The sequence below is a fragment of the Zalophus californianus genome, chromosome 5 (assembly GCF_009762305.2).
Source record: "Zalophus californianus isolate mZalCal1 chromosome 5, mZalCal1.pri.v2, whole genome shotgun sequence".
Lineage (NCBI taxonomy): Eukaryota > Metazoa > Chordata > Mammalia > Carnivora > Otariidae > Zalophus > Zalophus californianus.
Genome location: NC_045599.1, coordinates 122,186,129 through 122,207,312, shown reverse-complemented (window position 1 = coordinate 122,207,312; position 21,184 = coordinate 122,186,129). Strand labels below are relative to the sequence as shown.

The window sequence follows — 21,184 nt, the reverse complement described above, 5'->3', positions numbered from 1 at the left end:
AATGAGAGATAGAGAGCACGAGAGGGAAGAGGGTCAGAGGGAGAAGCAGGCTCTCCACCGAGCAGGGAGCCCGATGCGGGACTCGATCCCGGGACTCCAGGATCATGACCTGAGCCGAAGGCAGTCGCTTAACCAACTGAGCCACCCAGGCGCCCCTCTAATAGGTCTTTTATAAAGACTTTTCAGCAATAATCATCTCAGCAGAGATCTTCGGCAATGATCAACACTACTTCCTATAAGTCTTGCTACTTTTCCACACTGACGAGTCCAGAAATGGAACCTCAGACAGAAACTCCACTTTGAAAGCCTAATGTCATCCTTTCCACTTTAAAGGGCCCTGAAGCCCTAAGTCCCTCTCTCTGCCCTCCTCCCAACAACAAAACACATTACACTGTGACCATGGCTTCTTCTACAGGAGTATTTTTTTTATTGGCTGGCTATGAGGTTGGTTATTCCTAAAGGGAAACTTTAGGTTCCTCTCTCTTGCATTCATGTGTAACAAATCCCTGACACCCGTACGGAAGCTCCCAGGCCAGAAGCTTGGGTCCCTGTCCTGTCACTACGCCTAGGAGTCATCCTGAAAGAACCCGTGGATAACAGAGATTACAGTGTGCACACTTCAAATGCTGAGAGTTTGTAAACCTTCACCAGGATGCCACTAGGCCCCTCAACATCTTTCAAATGGTGATAAAAACTGAAATGTCGATGAAATATTTTTTCAAAAAACTTTCAAAGTTAAAATTCCTTTAAGGTAAAGGATATTCAGTTTTTATTCTATATACTTCTAAACTGTTAAGGGTTTTTTAAGAATTAATATGCATTATTTCAGTAATTAAAAAAATAAGTAGATCAATGGAGAAATTAAATTGTGTCTAAAATACTCATAAATTTTTTTTGCATTCTTTCTGGAATAGTCATAGTCTAAGTCTGAAAACCATGAGGTGCTGTAATGGAGGTTAGAAAAGCCCATTTTACATGTCAACAATGGACTAATACTGTCATACTTTATCTTAATGTAGCAACAATTGACTTATAAATGCACTATGTCCTTTCCTGTCCACTGCATTAATGCCCTCATCAAACACCAAACTCTTAAACTCTGAAAGTAAAATGTCACTGCTGTTTGTTATGTAAACTGTCCTCCATATAAAAGTCCAGAGTAGGTCACACTCCCTAAATCTTTCTCCACCAGACTGACTCTGTTTGAAACTCCTACTAAAGCCATTCTTTGGGTTAAATTGTTGTAATGCCTATAGGATATCTCTCGAAATACAAATAGCGGTTTTCTTAAAGGAGTAACCAATTAACCTGTTAGAACTAAGAGTTTTAGCTGATGAAACCATTACAATGCAAGGCCCAACTCAAAGAAAAAGAAAAAAAAGGTCACTGTTGATTAGGCTGAACTTTCTCATCTTTTTCTCATGTTATATGAGTAAAAATTATCATGATTATCAATACAATTTATTGAGCACCCATTAGTTGGGCCCAGTAGTTAGTACTTGCCACAGTAGTTAGTACTTGCCACACACTATGTATTACTTTTGCCAGTAGTTAGTACTTGCCATACATTATGTATTACTTTTCCCATTTCGTGGATTAGGAAGCTGAGATCAAAGAAGTTAGGTGATTAGTCAAGATCAAAATAGCTCCTAAGAAACAAAGTCAAAGTCTCCAAGATGGTGGTGGAGTAGGAGGACCTTAGGCATCTCATCCCACAAACACAACTAGATAGCTATCAAATCATCCTAAATACCCCAGAGAGAGAGAAAGAGAGAGAGAGGAGCACACAGGGGACCACACAAGAACACTTCCCCAAAGCCCTGGGCTTGGAAAACAGGAAGGGCTGAATTTCGAGTCTGGCAACCAGTGAGGCTTAAAGCTTAGGGTTTTAAAGGTCAGCAGTTTGGCTGGGATAGAGCCAGGAGGGCACTGTACTGCTCTGGAGAGAGGGCAGACAGCATAGAAACAACAATCCGAGAATGCCTGGGGCACACAAGGAGGACATTATTCACTCTTTTCTGAGTGCCTCCCTGAGAGGCAGTGTTCATGGAGACCCCTCTCTGGTAACAAAGGAGCTGGCTGGTGCCATTTTCCTCCCCAACCCCTCACCATAAACACAGAGCCACCTATGGGAAGCAGCACAGCACCAACACTGGCTAACTTACACCAAACCCCACCCCCCTGGGCTCCAGTGGACTTGCCCTTCTCATTCAAGCTTGCCTCAGTCCCAGCACAACACAAACCCCTCCCCAGAAGACCAGCACAAACCCCTGCCCACAGCACGTCTCCTGACCAGAGAGTTCTACAGGGCCTCAGTAGTGGTGGAGTTGGTGTCAGGTCTCATTTCACAAGCAGACCAGAGCACACCTAATTAAAACTCACCACATTCAGGCCAAGGACCAAACTGTCCACAGCAGACAAGGAGAGCCTCTGCAGATGACTGGCCCAAAGGACAGAGCAGCCAAAACACAACAGCAATGTGCACACAGCACACACAGGGACACTCTTTGGAGCACCGGGCCCTGGGCGCTACATGACCTCCTCTTCATAAGGTCATTCCTTTCAGGAGCAGGAGACATAACTGGCATTTCTAACACAGAGAAGGCAGAGACTTAGACAAAATGCTAAGACGGAGGAATTTATCCCAAATGAAAGAACAAGACAAGGCCACCCCAGAGATCTAAGCAAAACAGATATTAGTAACAAGCCTGATAAAGAATTTAAAGCAACAATCAGAAGGATACTCACTGGGCTGGAGAAAAGAACAGAAAACAGTGAGACCCTTACCAGAGAAAGAAGAGTTAAAAAAGAATCAGAGATGAAGAGTACAATAAACGAGACTGGAAACAGGGTTGATGCAATGAATAGCAGACTGGAAGGAGAAAAAGAATGAATTAGTGACCTAGGAAATAAAATAAAGGAAAATAATGAAGTTGAACAAAGGAGAGAAAGAAAAATTATGCAACATGAAAACAGACTTAGGGAACTCAGTGACTCTATCAAATGTAATAACATTCATATTATAGCAGTCCCAGAATAAGAAGAAAGAGAAAAGAGAGCAGAAAATTTATTTTAAGAAATAATATCAAAAAACTCCCCTAATCTGGGAAAGGAAACAGACACCCAGATCCAGGAGGCAGACAGCACTCCCAACAAAATCAACAAAGGCAGGCCAACACCAAGACATATTGTAATTAAATTTGCAAAATATAACCATACAGGAAAAATCTTAAAAGCAGCAAGACAAAAGTCCTTAACTTATAAGGGAAAACCCATAAGGCTAGCTGGAGATTTCTCAACAGAAACTTGGCAGGCATAAGGGAGTGACATGATATATTCAAAGTGCTAAATGGGAAAAATCTGCTAGCCAAAGATAGCCAGCAAGGCTGTCACTCAGAATAGAAAAAGAGCTAAAGTGTTTCCCAGACAAACAAAAACTAAAGGAGTTTGTGACCACTAAACCAGCCCTGCAAGAAATATTAAAGGGGACTCTTCAAGTACAAAGGGGAACCCCAAAGTGACAAAAAAAAGGAAGGAACAGAGAAAATCTCCAGAAACAATGACAAAACAAGTAATAAAATGGCAATAAACACATATCTATCAATAATTCCTTTGACCGTAAATGGACTAAACACTCCAATCAAAAGACACATGGTGTCAGAATGGATAAAAAAACAAGAGCCATCTATACACTGTCTACAGGAAGACTAATTTTAGACATAAAGACATCCGCAGATTGAAAGTGAGGGGGGTGGAGAAACATGTATCATACAAATGGATGTCAAAAGAAAGTCATAGTAGCAATATTTACATCAGACAAACTAGACTTCTTTGTTCTTGTATTGTTTTTATACTGCTTTGATATCATGGAATGATTTTGAATGTGTTCCTTCTATTCCATTATTTGCAAGATTTTGATAAACACTGTCATTAATTTCTTTTTTAAATGTTTGGTAGAATTCACCAATGAAACCATGTTGTCTTGGGCTTTTCTGTGCTGGGAGATTTTTGATTCCTAATTCAACTTTCATTCTTGTTATTGGTCTAAGAAGATTTCTTATTTCTTGGATTTAAGAGTCATGATTGCATTTTGGTAACTTGTGTGTTTTTAAGAATTACCTGGTTTCTTTTTCTAAGTTATGCAATTTGCGAGTATGTAATTGTTTGTAGTAATCTGTTATTACACTATGTATTTCTGTGGTTATCTGGTGTATTGTTCTCTTCCATTTCTCATTTTGGTTTCTGAGTCTTCTTTCTCTTTCTCCTTAGTTAATTTGGCTTAAAGCATTGCCAATTTTATTTTTTGGGAAAACTGGTCCAGTTTCAATGTTATGTTATTGTTTATTCTAGTCTCTATTTTATTTATTTCTGATTTTTCTTTGTCATTTCCTTCCTCTACTAAATTTCAGCCAGGTTTCTTCTTTTCCTAGTTCCTTGTGGCATAATGTTAAGTAGTTTATTTGAACTTTTTTTCTTAATACAAGCATTGATAGCATAAATTTCACTCCACATCTGCTTTTGCTGTATTCCATAGGTTTTAAAACATTGTGTTTTCTTTTTCCTTTGTTTTGAGACATGTTTTGATCTGCCATTTGGTTTCTTATTTGGTCCACTGCTTGTACAGGAGAGTGTTGTTAAATATTTACACATTAAATATTTAATATCTTTAAAAAAAGAAACAAAGTCAAGATTCCAACCAGAACTGACTGATGTCAAAGCCCATGTTCCTTCTACACTGTGCTTATAATACCTGAGGCCAAGAGAATGCTACACCTTTGACAAATTTATAGAGTTAGCTATTTGTGAGGAAAATTTCCTTTTCTCTGCCATATTCTTGCCATCCAGGGCCAGTGGCAGAAAGAAGACCATTGAAATCACTTGTGATCCAGTCCTTCTATGTGCGCCTCTTCTCAAGTCCTAGTCCTTAGCCAAGCTTCCAGTCCATCACGTCCCCCTCTGGTTTCTCTAGTCTAATTATAGCTCTTAGAACACTCTCTAATTCAGACAATAATCACAACATCCTGTTTCGTTCAAACAAAATTCTCTAAAAACAAGGATAATTACCCTTCAAGGTGTTTTATAAATAATGAAAAGATAATATCTCCTTAAATTCATACAATGGGTGCTCTTCCTTCTCAAAGAACTTTACAACTATTAACTAATTGGTGCTTTAATATAATACTAAATGCCTTTTATCCCTTGGAAGCAAAAGTGTCTGAGGGTAAAGCAATTCTGACTCTTGCCTGACAGCACAGGGGGTTCTGACCCTCATTTTGGGAACTGCAGCCTCCTGAACATGATGAGGATAGAGCAGAAAGTAAAGTGAGAACAAAGGCTGGAAATTAATGGAAATCTTCCCATCTATTAGCCATGCTGCTCACAAGGCACATGTTTTGATAAGATGTTCCTTCAGCCATATAATTTGGTATTTTAAAGGTGGCTTCCATCAATTATGATAATGTGGTATATGATGTAAGGGAAAGCTGAAATCCCAGTGAACTCTATTATACAACAGCTGACCTCACACTGAATGAAAGACTAAGCTACAAGTAAACGCACACGAGGTTGCTGCCAACCAGTCCTCTACAACATAAAGAAATGGTTCAGATGATCAAATAATACTTCCCTGGTTCTGTGCTGTCTTTTTAAAATACTAATATACAGTCATTTATTGTTATTCTATTTTTAAATTTATTTTTATATATTTTTATTCAAGTATAATTAACATATGGTGTCCGTTAGTTTCAGGTGTCCAATATGTTTCAACAATTGCACACATTACTCAGTGCTCTTAATCCCCTTCACTTATTTCACCCATCCCTCCATCCACATTTCCTCTGGCACCCCCCAGTTCTCTGTATTTAAGAGTCTGGGTTTTTTTTTTTACCTCTTTTTTTCTTTGTTTGTTTTGTTTCTTAAATTCCACATATGAGTGAAATCATATGGTATTTGTCTCTCTCTGACTTATTTCATTTATGATTATACCCTCTAGATCCATCCATGTTGCTGCAAATGGCAAGATTTCATTCTTTTTTATGGCTGAGTACTATTCCATTGTGTGTGTGTGTGTGTGTGTGTGTGTGTGTGTGTGTGTGTGTGTGTGTACCACATCTTTATCCATTCATCTATGGATGGACATGGGTTGTTATATGGAACTGTGGCCAATTTCATCTACTGTTTTATTATAACTTGTTGTAATAGTTAAATAACATAATACTTCTCTATTAATTTCTCATATTATTTGAAGACTTTCTTTTAGGATTTCCAATGACAATTATTTACCTGGCAACATGGTCTCTGGGGAGCACAACTTCGAAACCAAATCTAGAGAAATACACAATACCCTTCTTGGGTTCCTAGAGCTGAAAGATACACCACTGTAATTCAAACTATTGTGTACAGAAATGTGACCACACGCAGCATTCAAGAAATCAGCTCTTAGAGTCAGTAAGAAAAAAAGAGACAAAATTCTTGACAGATGGGCTTTAAAAAAATTGCAACAACAACTTAAACCAGCCTCCTTAAGGCTTATTTCAATATCCTGGACAATAAAAGAATCCAGACTGACCTTCAGTATGAAACGTTGGTTCTCTTTCGGTTTAAGGAAGATGCTTGATATTGTGGTAACTGTCCCGGTGCTCTACTCATTCCCTTAGGCAAGAGGAACTCATTTCTTAGAAGAAAGCCTTAGACACTATTATAGACTGAATGTTTATGTACCCCCCAAAATGCATATGCTGAATGCCTAACCCTCAACGTGACTGTATCTGGAGAAAGGGCTTTTATGGAAGTCATTAAGATTAAATGAGATCATAAATGTAGGGTGTTGATCTAACAGCAATAGAGTCCTTATAAGCAGAAACCCTAGAGTTCAGCTCATTCTGTCATGCATGGACATAGTGAGAAGGTGGCTGTCTGCTTTCACAGGAACCAAAATGGTTGGCACCTCAATTTTGAAATTCCCAGCCTCCAAAGCTGAGAAAATAAATTTCTGTTATTTAAGCTCCCAGTCCACAGTATTCTGTTATGACAACCCTAGCAGACTAACACAGATACCAAATTAAAGAGAAAATATCCACAGGTTGAGTGAGAACCATAGAACAGAAGAATATTTGCAACTTAAAATCTACAATGGAACTTGCTTGTATAATTGTTTCAGTTGGACTCCATGGAAGAGTCCAGTTAAAGATCCTGCAGAACCATGACATGGCAAAAGATGACTTTTTTTAATTGTCTTACATGTTTAACTTATTTTAATAAAAGATTTTCCTGCAACAAGAATAAAATACCTAGGAATAAACTTAACCAAAGAGGTAAAAGACCTCAACAGCAAAAACAAATAAAAAATTCCAGTTAAAAAATGAAGACATACCGATGGCCAACGGGTGCACGAAAAGATGCTCGGCATCAGTAATCATCAGGAAAATACAAATTAAAACCACAATGAGATATCACCTCACACCAGTCAGAATGGCTATTTATCAAAAAGACAAGAAATAACAAGTGTTGTCAAAGATGTGGAGAGAACCCTTGTGTACTGGTGGTGGGAATGAAAATAGGTGCAGCCTCTGTGAAAACCAGTATGGAGGTTCCTCAAAAAATTAAAAATAGAACTACCATATGATCTAGCAACTCCACTTCTGGGTATTTCCTCAAAGAAAATGAAAACAATAACTCAAAAGGATATATGTATCTCCATAATCATTGCAGCATTATTTACAATAGACAAGATATGGAAGCACCTAAGTGTTTACTGATGAATGAATGGATGATGAAAGTGTGGCATAAATATATATATATATATTTATACATATATATATAAATATATACACTATTCAGCCATTAAAAGAATAAAATCTTGCTATTTACAACAACAAGGATGGTACTTGAGGACATTATGCTAGTGGAATAAATCAAAAAGAGAAAGACAAATACCAGATGATCTCACTTATATGTGGAATTAAAAAAAAAATGAACTCCTAGATACAGAGAACAAATTGGTGGTTGTCAGAGGCAGGGGGTGTGGGTAGGCAAAATGGGTGAAGGGCATCAAAAGATACAAACTTCTAGTTATAAAATAAATAAATCACGGGGATATAATGTACAACGTGGTAACTACAGTTAATAATACTATATTGTATATTTGAAAGTTGCTAAACGGGCAATCTTAAAAGTTCTCATCATAAAAAAATTATAACTATGGTGCAAATATTAATTGGACTTATTGTGGTGTCTATTTCACTATATATATACATGTATCAAATCATGTATATCTGAAATTAATATAATGTTACATGTCAATTTTTAAGTTAAAAAAAAAAAGAATTTCCCACAGAACAAAAAGTCTGGCTCATCTGTATGTTTACATTATTTGGCATTCACAGGTCAGTACCTAAAGCTACAGTGGAACACCCAGTGCTCCACAGAAATCCTAATGTGTCAAAGACAGTTAGTGCTCATCGAATATTCCACAAACTCCCCTATATTTCACAGTACATCTGGGGTCATATAACTAAATCTAGGCCAAGGACTCTGAGTGGAAATGCATGTCACTTCCAGGCCAAGGCCACTGAGAGCCAATGCATTTCTACCATCTTCGTTTTCCCACCCACACCCAACACAGAAACCACATGTTCCAAATTCTATAGCGGCAAAATGGAATAGGTAATAAGAAGAAATAAGCATTTATTTGGTAAGCCCCTGAAATGTCAAGGTTTTATTTGTTGTGGCAGCTAAGAGTAATTACTCTAACATATCCTGGAACTCTGATTCTGCAGATTTTATGACTTTAGTGCTATCTGAAACTTGAACGTAAACTTAAACCTACCTGTCAAGTTGCGACAGACCATCAGTAATTGAACGCGGAGGTAACTGCGTAGATCAAGCATCAGTGTCTCCATAGGAACCACTTACTAAACTTCTTTTTTGTTCCTTGGTCTGAGCTACATGATGTGGAGAAACAACAAGGAAAAAGACATAGTTTAGGCTCTCACAATGCTTTCAGTATTGTAACCAGCAAGGTTTTAGACTCCTGCCTCTCCTAACCAGGATACTAGAGCTCCTTTGTTTAAGGAATTACATAATTATGCCACACTGAGATTTTATACATACCTATAATGATGATCACATGAACCAAGGAAATAAGAAATGAGGATTTAATTGATGTCATGGGTTTCAACTGCAATTATAGCAATAAAAATCATAATTTGGTTTATAGTAACTTTCTCTACCACATCCCTGCCAAAGTGCTTAGGGCTTATAAGGGTAATTAAATATAATCAAAGAAAATAATGCTAATTAAAACCATAAGCTAGAACTATGGTGATGGTTAGATTACTGGACATCTGAGCTAATGGCACATTCCCTCGTCTTATTCCAAAAGACCAAGCAAGGAACCTTCTTTTGTCATTCATCTTCTTTTTACTAATGGAGAAACCGAAGGACATGGAGGCTGTCTGGATGGAAAACATGGAAGACAGACCAGACAGAAACCCATGTGGAACACGGAGTTTATTTATGGGTTCGTGCTCCCTCACAGCCCCATGCTCTTTGCCTTAGTCCCTCTCCACTGCCATTCTCAGATGTCACTTTCCAGTTCTTGGAAGATAAAAAGTTTATTTTTGTTATTTTGGTTTTGCCTCTTTTGTGTCCATGGTGTCTACCTGATGCCTTTAAGTGACTAGAAAAACCAGGAGTACTGCCTGGTTCTCTTGTGACCCTCCTCCACTGGTTTCTTCCAGTGTCTACTTTTGAAAGGAAAAGAGAGAGAGAAAGAAAGAGAATGATTTACTTAATGGATCGTCCCCCTCTAAGGCCCAATAGAATCCTAATCATCAAAGCCTGATACAGCAACCTGTCAAGAGTATGAACTGACTGGCTAATAGTAGGTCAACTTCCTCTACTAGAACCCCCCTTTGCTCAAAATAACTTCTCTTGTATTGTCAATTACTTCTTCTAGCTACTATTAAAAAGCATTACAGTTGCTTCCTCTGAATGTCTCAGAACAGAAAAAAATATCTTGTTAGAGAATATTGTATTAAGAAAAACAAAAATATTAAGCACTTCCTACACAATGGGTCAAACACAGTTTTATTTGTTATTATATGAGTTTACTCAACTAATTAACTCACAAAAAATGATGAAGTATAAATATAGGTGTGACATTTGTTCAAATATAGCACTCAGTAAAAGTCATCAGCATGTGACATTAACACTAAAACATTACAATTTTTATAAAGTCTTCCCCTGAGAAGATTCAGTTCTTCAATCTTCTTTATGAAGTCCCAAAATACCGTGACTCTTACACTGACTGAGGGTGTTTCTCCATTCACATTATTCCAAAATATGCCAGAAGGAATCAACATGCCCCATAATATGAAGGAAGCTTAGTTTGCAGGGTGTTTTCCCCACATAATCAGAAAATAACTTATATTCATCCACTGTTCTACAGTGAATCACATTGAGGCAGACTGAAAAGAACATGGAACTGAGAAGTATTTACACGCTGAACCTGGCTTTGTGTTTGAGTCAGCTGTAACACTTGAGGAAGTCACTTTACCTCTGCTCTGACCCACTTCCTCATCTACCGCGTGAGAAGCATATTTCCATATTGTCTGTTTTGACTAAAAAAAGCTAATTTAAGATACACAATATTTAGGATACATCCATTTAAGATTATTTTCCATTTCTTCCTACCTCTCCCTGTTTCCCTCATTCACTAATCAATGATCAGTCACCTTCTGAATGTCAGACCCTATGAGGAACTACGTGGATCTATAATGTTTGGGGGATACAACATATAACATTATCTTGTCTACAAGACCATAATTGGGTAGGGGGGAAGCAGTCATGTAAACAAGTAACTCTAATGCAGTGTTACTGCTACAATAGCGGGAGGGGCCAAGTGATATAGGAGAACAAACAGGAGTTAGAGTGGCCAGACAAGGCTTCAGAGAAGATGTGACATATGACTAGTGCCTTGAAAATGAAGACCTCATATTTTTCTATAAAATCTCTCTCTCCACGTAGCACTACTCTAATGGATATCTGGCCTACTTTCATTATACATTAAAAACCAGTGCTTCAGCCAATGTGACCATGGCCCTAAGTAAAATTTCTTCTGACTATACCAGCAACCCCGTTGCCAAAACCAAAACCACATTTCATCTCTTTTGGTGTGACAATGGATCCAACCATTACAATGGAATATGGAAGTGGCTTGAAGATAGAAACAAAGTCAACTGAAGTCATCCAAAGAGCCCACATTGCCTTTTATCATTAAAAAAAAAAAAAGAAAAACCATTTAATTCCATTTTTAGGAGCCTGTAGATGCCCAGAGATGCATTTACAGCTTTCTCTAGTTTGGATACCCAAACTCCTGTGTAAAGAATTCCAGCCAAAGAATTAAGCTTCAATTTCTCTTTGGGGATATTCTCAACCTGTAAGGACATATACTAACACATATGTGACAAGGTGGCTCAAGCATCTCTATTAGGAAATCCACAGTGCACACTCCAACCAGCCCTTATCGTACACTCATAGCAACACATTCAAACCAAGCCAAGTAACCTGTTTCTTCCTATCAACAACAGCATCCAGGTAGTATCGGTGTGGAAAGATTCACACGTAGCTATGGCAATATGCCAAAGTGAATGGAGTAAAATCATAAAGACATGTGCACCGTGCGACTCTGTAGGGGGAATCTTAAATAGAATAAAAATTATCCTTTTGATATTAAAAATAAGTCCTCAGAGACACCTGGGTAGCTCAGTCGGTTAAGCGTATGACTCTTAGCTTCAGCTCAGGTCATGATCTTGGGGTGGTGAGATCGAGCCCCACGTCAGGCTCCACGCTGAGTGTGGATTCTGCTTGGGATTTCCCCCCCACCCTGCCCTCAAAATAAATATATAAATAAGTAAGTCCTCAAATCTGACAAGAGTTCATTAAAAGGGGAAATACTGATGCACTATTATCAGGGCTGTGGGAGATTACAATCTTTGGGAAAGTAATTTATTCACATGTATCAAGAACTTGAAAATGCTCATACTCCTGGCCACAGGTTCTAGAACATAATGCTATTTATAGAAAATTCTCTATGCATGAAGATGATCATCACAGGATTATTTTCAGTAATAAAAAAAGTATAATCCAAAAGTTCAACAAGACAATGATTTATTAAAATTAGTATATACCTACATATTAGTATACACTAGAACTTAACAAAAGGTTTATAAACCCTTGAAAATACTTAATTTAAAATATTAAGAAATAAATCGAATTATAAAATTGAGTGAACAGTTGAATTTTAGATCACAACTCTGCTTTAAAAATGCACAGATACAAGAAATTCACCAAAAAATTCCCAGTGATGGTCTTTGAGTGAATAATTGATGGACATTTTACTTTTTCACATTTTCCATGTTTTCTTTAATAAGCTTCAGGGAATAAATTAAGTGCATTAAATGCAATAACTCAAAATAGCCCTGTTTAGGTATGGTGTTAGATATTCATAGATCCACAGACAGCCAGACAGATCAATGACCAACATGAGCCAACACAAAATTCAAAAGAATGTCAGTGAACTGAAAAGCTAAGGGAGGCATAGTAATATAAAACAGGAAAGTCAGATTCCAGAACTTATGAGTAATAAGAAGATAAATGCAGAGAAAAATTGCTATTAGAAATGCATCCGATTTTTCAAATAATCTGCAAGACAGATGAATTCAGAATGTCTCTGTTAATGAAGTTTAATTTGACCAAAGGACTAAAGCAATTAATTCAACAAATCTTGACTAGAACCTGTTGTATGCCAGGTACTTGTCCATGTGTCTGGGACACAAAGAGAAATATGACATGGTCCCTGCCTTCAAGATGCTTAGCAGAGTATGGTTCAGTGCTATAGCTTTTACTATATTTGGATTTCTTTAATGCAGGTACCTTCCCCAAAATTGCCTAAAGATAAGACATTTTTACATATTTCATTTGGACTAGTGGGAAGGAAGATTAAATTCCGAAGAACTGACTGATGAAAGAGATTAAAATTTGGAGTTGGGAAATGAAGTTAAGAGTTCAATAATTCATGCTGAGATTCTACAGCTGCTAACACCAGAAGAGGCTGGAGGAAGAAGTCAGCTTACCAAGTGAGTCAGTTGGCCGAAACCATTTGTGGAGTGCCCACAGCAGCCTCAAGCACTGTAAAAATAACTGTGAAATGGTGCCGAAAAAAATAGACCATTGACCTCTTCCACAAGAAGCTTCCACACTGATTTGGGAAATAAAACATACAAAAGCAAAGTCAAAGAAAATGTTTATAAATTTCATTTGTCGATATGTCCAAATGGAAAAATAGGGCATAGAAGTAAAGAGAGCACCACACAGAACAGGGACCATAATCTAGGATGTGAATCATAGAACGGTGTATTTGAAGCTGCGTTCTGAAGGTCATGAGTGACAGTGACAGGGAAAAGAGAAAGGAATGGTGCACTCAAATGTAAGGAGAACAAAAGAGTGACAAGTGGAATAAGGCCTGGAGGTCAAGTTTGGCTTGGCTCTAGCCCAATAATTCCCATCTCTAATTGCACCTGGAAACGTTTTAAACACACCCATACCTGGAGTTCTAACGTCACTGATCCAGGTAGGGCCCAGGCATTAATGTTTTTAAGAAACTGCCCCAGGTGGTTCTGGTGTGCAGCCAATGTTGATTATCCCTGAGTAAAGGGGCCCTGTAACTCAATAAGGAAAGATGACGTACTTGAAATGGGAAACAGATATTTGCAACTTAGTTAAAAGACAGCTTTAAATTCCATAATCAATTTGGCACATTAGACTATGAACTTCTTGGAAGCAGAGATCATGTCTTTATCCATTTTTGCATAAACATAATATTAAGTTAATATTTTCAAATGAACGTTGAACAAAAGGATGAATCATTACTGTAGGCACTTCAGCTAATAAATAAGGTGATAATTATGTTTAAGGGAGATTGCTTCAATATTATAACAGAAGGAAGGAGAGACAGAGAGCAGCTAACCTCCACTGAGTGCTCCCTCGGCATCAGCAGCTTTATATGCAGTGTGTCATTTCACATGCAGGACCAGTATATTAAGTGGACAGGATTATCCCAAATTAGGGAATGGAGGCCCAAGGTGACTCAGTGTTGATGAGCAGCAAACCTGGAATCCGGCTTTGCGAAAATGACATAGTAGTTCTTGGTGGATGCCTACATGTATATGAGCAGTATATGAATAGTCCACAGTATACAAACCAACACGCTCACATTTCTGAACAGAATTTCAGCTTTTGACTTATTCTAACGATGCAGGGATGGCATGTGATTTAATTAAGGTATTTACCTAACTACAAGATTAGACCTCTTAACACTAATCAGACAGGTGGGTCAACATCTGGTGTTTCTGGAAAATAATTTCTATTGCTCTGTCTCTTCCCACATAAGATTTTATTAGAAATGTAACAGAAAAGAAAACATGCCCCGGTGCACTTTGTTTTGAAACAGGAAATATAATTGCTTTATAATTTAGGGGAAATGGTTCACCATCCATTGCTTCTCTGTTCACATTTAAGGAGAGTTTTTCCTTTCATTCTTTCAGAGCTTGTCTGAAAAGAAATGTCTCCACTCCGCTTGATGCCATGTGTGATCTAGAATAGCAGGACTATATGTAAGTGGAAGTAAGAAATTAATAAACTGAAGAGGATTTCTCATACTCATGGTTAAACGTTGTGATTGAGGGGAACCTTGGTGGCTCAGTCTAAGCATCTGCCTTCGGCTCAGGTCATGCCCTCAAGGTCCTGGATCAAGGCCTGCAGAGCAGGGAGCGTGCTTCACCCTCTCCCTCTGCCTCTCCTCCGCACTTGTGCACTCTCTCTCTCTCTCTCTCTCTCTAATAAATAAGTAAAATCTTTTTTGAAGAAAGTTGTGATTGACATTAAAAGAATGCTTTGGATGACTTTATACTGGGAACTACAAGAGAACTAATCACCCAAAACAGTAAATTTGAGGGGCTCCTGGGTGGCTCAATCGTTAAGCGTCTGCCTTTGGCTCAGGTCATGATCCCAGGGTCCTGGGATCGAGCCCCGCATCGGGCTCTCTGCTCCATGGCAAGCCTGCTTCTCCCCCTCCCACTCCCCCTGCTTGTGTTCCCTCTCTCGCTGTGTCTCTCTCTGTCAAATAAATAAATAAAATTTAAAAAAAAAAACAGTAAACTTATTTAAAAGGTAAAACTGAGGACATTTTAGGTAGCATCTCTCTGCTCAAGGATAAGTAGAGGCCCTCAGTTACCAAAAGAAAAATTAAGCCTTCTTGAGAAGATATATGGAAAACCATCCTATTGGCATTCAGCAATATCAATATAAACTTAAACACATTAATTGCTTTCTGATTTTTTGGGAAATCAGAAACTAGATCCTTTGAGAAGCTCTGTGTTTGGGTATAACCAAAGCTGACCTACCTGAACAATTTGCAATATATTGCCAAATGGAAACACAGCTGAATTTTTCTTCTGTCCTTAAAACACTTCAACTTCATAACCTCAAAAATCATAACCTTTACACATTTCCCATTTGACCTCCTTTTCATATTAATGAACTTATCACTTGAAAACCTTGAATTCCCTATTAGAATTTTAGGCTCGAGCTCAGCAACTATACTGTCTGAAATATTCATTCATTTATTAATGAAGTCTGCTCATATTTTTAAATATCAAGCTTTTAATGTCCCTCTTTCTGGTCTATTCCTCCTCCCTCGGATCCATGTACAACTCCATCATAAACAGCATCATTTATTTTTAATTGGCATCAAAGCTTCAATGTTCTAATTGGGAGCTTTCATTTGGCTTGGACTGTGCACTGGGGATACTCGACAAAGCTCTTGTGACAGTCTCTGAATTGCGCTGGAAGTAAGAAAATAGCATTATCTAGAAATTACCGTGAGCTATTTTTAGGATTAGCTTACTGCCTTCTTGCAAGGAAGCTACTCTCTGGATCTCCTGAATTACATGGAAAGATACCTTGCAAAGGTGGAAGGGTCTTTCTAATTTATCAGATGTAAGACGAGCTTCTCCACTGGCCAAGCTGCTCTGAAAAAGCTAGAGGCCTTCCTTGGGTAGGGCTGTCTGGAGGAGACACAGAAATCTTCCTTGTTAGGGACACATCCTGTCACCTTTTACAGTAGCTACAAATTCCATTTATTCCCATATTCACTCGCTACATTTCTCATCAGTGTACATGCGGTATCTTATTCTGCATCTCAAAGTGAAAGAAAAGGGAAGTGAACAACGATAAAATAGTCAAAGATTACATAATCAAAGGCAGAACTCAAACCGTAAAACAAGTTGCTGCAGTAAAACCACCAAACCCCAGCTGGATGAAAACACTACCAAGACAGGTGAACTAAGTTTGGTTCATTGAAAGGAAAGTATTTTTGGAAGGGAGGCCAGGCCAGAAGGCATCTCACATGGGGGTCCCAGTGGTCATATACCCTTAATCCTCAGAAGAGGCAGAGCAGAGCTCCTGCCACCAGCAGCCCATAATAGGCAAAGCTCTTTGCCTAGCATACGGGCAGATCTTCCTTTCCCAATCAGCTGTGCACACGTGATGTTCTTCCTTCCTTAAATTACTACTTTGCAGAGACTGGGTCTTTAGTCATCTTCCCTTCCCTGCAATACAGTGCTTTGCAACAAATGCTTGTCGAATTAAAAAATTCTAAATGGAAGCTGTGCTGTTAATACAGGTCTTTTAATTACAAATGCACCAGTGGGCAGATCTATATCTCAAATACACAGCCTTTCCTTCTTATTCTGATACAAAAAAAAAAAAAAAAGAGGGGCAAAGGGGTATTTAGTAATTACACAACACCAAAAAAATTACTTTAATTTAGATACATACAAATATTAACACCTTTCATATTTCAAAGCTCTGGTTATATTTTCTATTCCAGCACTGAATGACAGCAAAAGGCTTTCCTTTCATTGTTTAACCAAACCAGACTGAGAAAAAACTAAACACATTTCCTATAGCATCTTCAGTCAATAGTCTTCATGGCTACTGAATTTTCTCTAAATTCATTTTCCTACTCTCAAAACAGAAAGCAAGGGAGTTAGAAGAATTTTTCAGGTAAAAATATCAGCCCTGGTGTTCTCTGTTCATCAAGTTTAAATACAAGAAGTAAGGGGAAAATATTTCTACATACAAACTTCTGTCCCCACTTCCCTTTGTGTGGGAAACAATTCTCTAAACACAGTAGCGGTAATAACAACAATCTAGAATCCTGGCTTTATTCACAGCTCTGCGCACACTATATCCACCCAACTTCCACGGCGGCCTATGAGATCAGCATTGCTGTTGTCCCCACTTTACAGATAGACGAACTAAGGCTTAAAGAAGTAAAGTAACTGGCTTAATTAAACTTTCTTTGGGTAACTTTTTTCTTTCTTATAGGAAAAGGGAAAAGGGGGACTTGTCCGAGCTCTTAGACCATAAGAATAGAAGAGAGAGGACTGAACTTTTTAAAATTTTGAGGGAAATGAAGCTGAAAAAATAAATTTACATGGAAGCATGGGTGATGAGATCAGATTTCTTTCTCTTATCCCAGTTGAAAAGTATTGGCTCCTTTTCTCAAATGGAACAGAAAGAAATTCCCCCATGTGATAGTAAAGGGAGTCCCAAGTTTTCACTGACCAGCCATGTGGTTTTGGGCAAGATCCTCAACTTTCTTAGGCCTTGGCTTCCTTATCTCTGATATGGAAATGAGAAAGACTTGTCTCTCGTAGTTCTAAGGGTTAAATGAGATGAGCTATGAAAGGCCCCGAGTATATAGTAGTCACTCAAGAAAGAAACTTACACTAAGTTCTCACTGAAAGACAGAGAGACCCAGGGTTCAGGAACTAGAGATCAGAAGTCTGTAGCCTTAGAATAAGTGTCTCCATATTGAGAAGGTACTGGCCTCTGTCAGCATCAGAAGGGGATCATATCTGGAACCCACTTTCCCCCACCCCTACTCTGCCCTCAGGAACACTGGCCTCCACCTGGCTCTTAGGACAGCTCACCTGATCCCAAGGAGGCCTCCCTTTCACTCTATTCACACCTATAAGGATATCTGTGAAACACAATTTATTATATAAAGCAAGGTGCATCAAAAATTCAGTGTCTGAATAGCTCTGTACTCCAAGGGCTGGAGTCTAGACCTTCCCCCTTAAAACCTCCTCACCCCAACCCTTGCTAAGCCTCAGCTTATAACCACAAAGTGATATGCAAACATGCTGAAGCCATCTCCCCTTATCTAACTTTATAAGGCAGGTATGAACAGGAAGGCACATGGGGAATGATTCGATTTGTGTCACTGCAAATCCCTTTATTGCTGAGAAAAGCCTATTATTATCAGTTATGTAAATTTTCTAAGCCAATAAAAAAATTAAACTGAAAGGTTCCACAAAGCCACTCTCAACAAGGTTCATTCTTATCAACTATTATATAGCTCAGTATCTAATTATTCCTATCTTCGGGCCTTGGTTCTAACATTTCCTCTAAATAATATAGTTTAGTTCTGTACCAGAGTTCTTTCTCAATGATCAAATTTAGTGTCTTTGGGACACATGATTTAAAATAATTAGTATAAATATTTCCAGGTCTTTGATTCATGTTGCAAAGAGATGTTACAAGAACCCAAACATGAAGAACTTTTTTGGATATATCAGCATAAAAAAGATCAACAACTAGGAACGCCGTGAAACCCTCTCATTCAGTTTGTATAGTTTCTAACATCAACTCCACAAGGAAGGGAGTTAGGAATGTCATCTATGATACAACCACGCATGGGGAAAAATGTAAAAGACCATTAATAGGGGAAAAAAATCTAACATTTTTAAATGGTTATTTTTGTGTGGTGAAATATAAGTAATTGCTCGCTCCTTCTGCTCTTGTTATTCTCTATATTTTAAATACAGTTTTAAATATAGTTTTAAAAATAGAGAAAAATCCATATTTCATAAAATCTAAGATACCATCAATTTTCTATTTGCTTTTTTTGGTCAGTTTTAGTAATGTACAATTTACATACAAAAATACCAATTTTAAGCATACAATTTAATGAGCTTTGACAAATGGATTTAGTTGTGTGACCACCACCAACATCATGAAAAAGAACACGATGTTAATATTTTCCACATAACATTGACTTCTATGTCAACAGTGGTATTACTGAGACAGCCTTTTATTTTGGAAGTATGCACCATCGTTGCTTCTGAGATTCTTCTTCAAGCCACTAACAATGTTCTGTTAATTTTGATGCTGACACTTGATCTTACCAGATTGAATTCCTTATCAGAAAAAAAATCCCTATTCCTTCCTTAAATGGTTTATAGACTGAAATGGTGAAGGGTTTCAGTTGTCTAGTCATGTCACCAGCAATGACAACCGAGATTGCATATGGCCAGACACTGACAACTGAATCAGCAGCCCAAAAGTAGTCGCTGTAAAATATCATCAATTGTAAGATACACCCCCGTTTCAGAGATGTAAGAAGATGTAAATAGGTACATCTAAGAAATATGAAATACAGTATAAAATAAGTATACTTTGTAAAAGTGGTCTTCTTTATCTTAGATCTGTGTATTTCAACACAGAAAATACACAGATAAAAGCTTAACATCTATCATTCTTAAACTGCATCATGCAATTTAGCAACCAATTAATCATAGTCTTAAAATATGCTCCAAAGGCAGTAATTTCTCTGACACTGGCCATAGCAACATTTTTCTAGATACGTCTCCTGAGGCAAAGGAAATGAAAGCAAAAATAAACTACTGGGACTACATCAAAATAAAAAGCTTCTGCACAGTGAAGGAAACAATCAACAAAACTAAATGACAGCATACTGAGTGGGAGAAGATATTTGCAAATGATATCCAAGAAAGGGTTAGTATCCAAAATATATAAAGAATTTATATAGCTCAACACCAACCCCCCCCAAATAATCCAGTTAAAAATGGGCAGAAGTGGGGCACCTGGGTGCCTCAGTCAGTTAAGCGTCCGACTCTTGATTTCAGCACAGGTCATGATCTCAGGGTTGTGAGATCAAGACCCACATCGGGCTCTGCGCTAGGTGTGGAGCCTGCTTAAGATTCTCTCTCTCCCTCTCCCTCTGCCTCTCTCTCTAAAAAAATAAGAAAAGAAAAAGGCAGAAGACATGAACAGGCATTCTTCAAAGAAGACATCCAGATGGCCAACAGACATGAAAAGATGCTCAACATCACTCATCATCAGGGACATGCAAATCAAAACTACAATGAAATATCACCTCACACCTATCAGAATAGCTAAAACCAAAAACACAAGAAACAAGTGTTGGCAAGGATGTGGTGAAAAAGGAACCCTCATGCATTATTGGTGGGAATGCAAACTAGCTCAGCCACTGTGGAAAACAGTATAGAGGCTTCTCAAAAAATTAATTTTTTATGATGCAGTAATTACACTATTGGGTATTTACCCAGAGAATACAAAACATTAATTTGAAGGAATATATACACCCCTATGTTTACTGCAGCATTACTTATAAGAGCCAAACTATGGAAACAGCCCAAGTGTCTGCTGATAGATGAATGGATAAAGAAGACATGGTGTGTGTGTGTGTGTGTGTGTGTGTGTGTGTGTGTGTGTGTGTGTGTATATATATATATATATATATATATATATATATACACCTATAAAAAATGGAATACTATTCAGCCATAAAAAAGAATGAAATCTTGCCACTTCCAACAGCATGAAAAGAGCTAGAGAGTATAATGCTAAGCGAAATAGGTCAAATACCATATGATTTCACTCATATGTGGAATTTAAGAAACAAATCAAATAAGCAAAGGAAAAACAAAAAGAGAGAGAGAAACCAAGAAACAGACTCTTACCTACTGAGAACAAACAGAGGGTTACCAGAGGGGAGGAAGGGAGGGGGGATGGGTGAAATAGGTGAGGGGATTAAGGGTACATTTATCATGGTGAGCACTGAGTCAGGTATAGAGTTGTTGAATCACTGCACCCGAAATAAAAAAAAAAAACTTAAAAGGGGCGCCTGGGTGGCTCAGTCAGTTAGGCATCTGACTTGACCTCAGGTCATGATCTCAGGGTCCTGGGATCAGGCCTTGCATTGGGCTCTGCACTCAGTGGGGCATCTGCT

The 21,184-nt window shown here is 38.1% G+C and overlaps 1 long non-coding RNA gene across 3 annotated transcripts in view; it reads right to left on the bottom strand.

Annotated features, from left to right (window-relative positions):
- The window catches only part of LOC113929213, a 106,747-nt gene that overhangs the window by 51,772 nt on the left and 33,791 nt on the right, over positions 1–21,184 (bottom strand). For all 3 annotated transcript variants that reach the window (XR_003522127.2, XR_003522128.2, XR_003522129.2), the window contains exon 2: positions 8,828–8,942. This is a non-coding gene — a long non-coding RNA (uncharacterized LOC113929213). The remainder of the gene's footprint in view (positions 1–8,827; positions 8,943–21,184) is intronic.